The sequence below is a fragment of the Elephantulus edwardii genome, unplaced genomic scaffold, assembly GCF_000299155.1.
Source record: "Elephantulus edwardii isolate Elephantulus edwardi_28Jun2011 unplaced genomic scaffold, EleEdw1.0 scaffold00058, whole genome shotgun sequence".
Classification (NCBI taxonomy): Eukaryota; Metazoa; Chordata; class Mammalia; order Macroscelidea; family Macroscelididae; genus Elephantulus; species Elephantulus edwardii.
This window is the reverse complement of record NW_006399808.1, coordinates 12,364,443-12,368,655: the sequence shown is the minus strand read 5'-3', so window position 1 is coordinate 12,368,655 and position 4,213 is coordinate 12,364,443.

Sequence of the window (4,213 nt, the reverse complement as noted above, 5' to 3'; positions counted from 1 at the left end):
GCTCCAGTGCAATCTTCAGAGTTTCTTCTGACATCCATTTTGTTCTTTTCTTCTTCTTCTTTCTTTGTAATGACCGTTTACACTCTTCCCGAATGATATCTTTCTGAGAGGCCAAAGATCTTTCTGAGAGGATAATAAATATTATTAACAGGATTTTTATTATGATAGAATCATTGAAACTCAACACCAGGAATACAAATATTTTCACCACTGGGCCAATTGGCAGCACCATGAAAGATGGAGAAGAGTTTGAGGTTGTTAACAATTACAGCATGCTCAGCTCCACAACCAACGCTCTTGGCACCAGCAGTCAGGAAAGCAAAAGACAAATTGCATTGGGAAACTCTGCTGTTGGGACCTCTCCAGAGTACTGAGAAGCAACGATATCAGTCTAGAGACTAAAGTGCACCTGATCTAGGCCATAGTCTTCGCAATTACTTGCTATGCATCAGAGAGCTGGATAATGACTAACAGAAGAAGAATAGCAGAATAATAACAGAAGAAGAATTGATGCCTTTGAGTTTGCGGTACTGGAGAAAAATCTTCAACATAGCATGGTCCACCAAATAGGTGTGTCTTGCAAAGGGTGAAGCCAAGTTTCTCCTTGGACAGTAGAATTTTAAAGTTCCATCTCAAGTAAATTGGGGCATGTGGCCAGGAGGGACTGGTCCTTGGAGAAAGTCATCCTGCTTGGAAGGATGGAGAGACAGCGTAGGAGAGGAAAACCCTGGATGAAATTGTTTGATACAGTAACTGGAGCAAAGGGGATAGGTACGTTGGAGTCAGTGAGATGGCCACAGGCCAGGGCAAGCTATTGTCATTATGAATGGCAGGCAACTCAGCTGTAGCAATAGCAACAACAAAATGAATATGCAAAAGAATTCAGATCAGTGCTTGGATTTTAGTAATGACTCAACAAACATCGATAGTTATTTATGTTTTGTACTTCCATAAGAACTTTCTCACTTATTCAGCATATATACACATACTTACATATCTATGCACAATTTATTGTTTATTACTCCTATTATTGAAGGATTGTACGTGTTAGAGCATTTGCTATAACTGCCTTCATCTTTCTTAGCATCTTTCCTTGCCTTGGTCATGTTGCACTAACCTTTCCCAGATAGTCATTCCCACTGTCATTCCCTTCATCAAAATCAGCACCCGTGTTCTTTCCTTTTGTGGATTTGACCAATGGTTTGTAAATTTTATTGATGTTTTTGAAAAATCAACTTCTACAGATCCTTCCCTTGGTTTTGGTGTTTGCTTATTTCTACTGGAATTGATATTTTCCTCATATTGAATGTGCATGTCTTTTTTTTAGATTTTCTATTTGAGGCTTAAGCTTACAGTATCGATTTTGGTTCTTTATTTGATATATGTGTAAATGCATTTTTCCCTTTCTTTTTAAATTGGTTTGCTTACAAAGTTCATACATATTGTGTTTCACACTATTCTTCATATTGTGACCAATGGTTTGTAAATTTTATTGATGTTTTTGAAAAATCAACTTCTACAGATCCTTCCCTTGGTTTTGGTGTTTGCTTATTTCTACTGGAATTGATATTTTCCTCATATTGAATGTGCATGTCTTTTTTTTAGATTTTCTATTTGAGGCTTAAGCTTACAGTATCGATTTTGGTTCTTTATTTGATATATGTGTAAATGCATTTTTCCCTTTCTTTTTAAATTGTTTTGCTTACAAAGTTCATACATATTGTGTTTCATACTATTCTTCATATTGTGTTTCATATCATTCTCATACGTCATGTTTTATAAAATTAATCATCATTGGACCTTGCCCATCATTACCCTGTCTTTTCACCCAGATTCTTCCAATTTCCTTTCCCCACTCCTTCTGCTCACCAAATTATGCAACCCTGTGGTTTCACCCCTACCCATCCAAAGCCTTCCCTCCTCCTTGAGTTCCCTTACATGTTTTATTAGTTATCCTTCTATTTTTATAATAATGCTCTTATGCAATATTTGTCCTTATGAGGACAAATGTTAGTTCACTCAGCAAAATGCTCTCTAACTTCTTCCAAGTTACTTAGCATTTTTTTAAAATAATCCTGAATGCTGCATAGTATTCCATTGTGTAAATGTATTACAATATCTCAAACCATTTGGTTGTGGTTGAACATCTGGGCTGTTTCCATATTTTTGCCATGTTGAATATCACCGCTATGAACTTTGGTGTACAAATCTGTTTGTGTCTCGGTTTTAATTTTTGGGGGGTACATTCCTAGTAGTGTAACAGCAGGGTTGTATGGAGTTTTTATGTTGAACTTTTTGAGAAAACACCAAACTGTCTTCCAGAGTGATTGCATCATTTTATAATCCCACCAACATGAGAGTTGCCATCTTTCCACATCCTCTCCAACATTTATTGCTTGCTGCCCTACTGAACTTTGCCACTTCTACAGGGGCTGGATGGTACCCTATTGTCATTTTGGTTTGCATCTCTCTTATTACCAGTTATTTTGAGCAATTCTTCATGTGTCTGTTGGCCACCTAAATGTCTTTTTCTGTGAAAAGTTTTTGGATGTCGTTCGCCCATTTTGTAACTGGGTTATAGGTCTTTATCTTCTGGAGGCCCAAGAGTATTCTGTAAACTTTTATTATGAAGCCCTTGTCTGAGATGTTATTGACAAATATTTCTTCTCAATCAATAGACTTTCACCCTGTTAGAAAAAGTTTTTGATAAGAACAGAATATTTAGAATATTTAGAAAGTCTCATCCATCAATTTTATCCTCTCTAGATTTTGCATTTCTGACTGTATTTAGCAGTCTCCTTATACCACAGGCTAGGCCTTATAAGCTTGGTCCCAATTTGTCCCTTATGAACTTTATGGTTTTGAGCTTTATTTACACATCTCTGATCTACTTTGAGTTGATTATTGTTTATGGTAGATGTGGATCCTATTTCAGCTTTAAGCAAGTAGCAGTCTAATTTTGCCAGTGTCATTTACTGAAAAGGGTGTCATTTCCCCATTTGATAGATTTTATCTCCTTGCCGCACATCGGTTGACCAAAGATAGATGAGTCCATTTCTGGGTTCTCAATTCTGTTCCATTGGTCTATATGCCTGTCATTGTACCAGTGCCATGTTTTTTTGGTTATTACCACTGTGTTTTGAGGCCAGGGAGTGCTATGATTTCCACTTCTTTTTCATTTTTCAAAAGTGTTTTCTTCATTTGGGATCTTTCCCTCTCCAAATAAACTTCACAATTTTTCTTTCAGTCTTCTTTAAAAATGAAGATGGTATCTGTACTGGCATTGCATCAAACATGTAGACTGCCTTTAATAGTACCGTCATTTTCACAATATTGAGTTTTCTTATACATAAACAGGACACTTCCCCCCCCCATTTACTTCATTTTTTAATGCGTCTTGCAGAAATGTTCTGTAGTTTTCTTTGTACAGATCTTTTGTGATTCTAGTAAAGTTCACTACGAAGTATCTCAATTTGTAGTATTGCTTTCTTAATTACCTTCTCTGTTTTTCATTTGTTCCTGTAGAGGAATTTCAATGATTTTTGGAAATTGATCTTCTATCTTGCAACACTACTAAACTGGTCTACCAGCTCTAACAGTTTTACAGTTGAGTTCTTGAGAGTTTGTGTGGACACCCGTGCTTATAGTGACAGTTTAACCATTGCTTTGCCTATCTGGATGCCTTTTTATTTCCTTTCTTCTTATATTCATGCTTCCGGAAACTCTACAGACTTTGATAAATGTTGATAGTTATAGAAATGCTTCAGGCCTTTTGTTCATAGGGTCACTATGAGTTATGCTTAATTTGAAGGCAATCAACAACAATGACAACTTGTTATATTGTCCAAGCAAGTATTTCCAATACAATGTAGAATAGGAGAGCTGATAGTGGGTATTCTTGTCTGTTCTTGTTTACATGGAAAATGCTGTTGAATGATATTGGAACTTGGTTTTGCATATATACTTTTCACTATGTCTAGGAAATTCCCTTATATTCCAATTTTATTGAATGTCTTAATCAGGAAAGGGTGTTGGATTTTATCAAATGCTTTTATGTGTCAATTGCTAAGATTATGCTATATGGTGCCACTGTTGTAGAATGAGGCTGGCATTGGGGTGGAGGTAAGACTGAGAAAAACTGGATGAAATATGTTTACGGCATTGAAGTCTATGGGGGAGAGAATAGTCTAAAAGTATTATATTTTAGGGCATT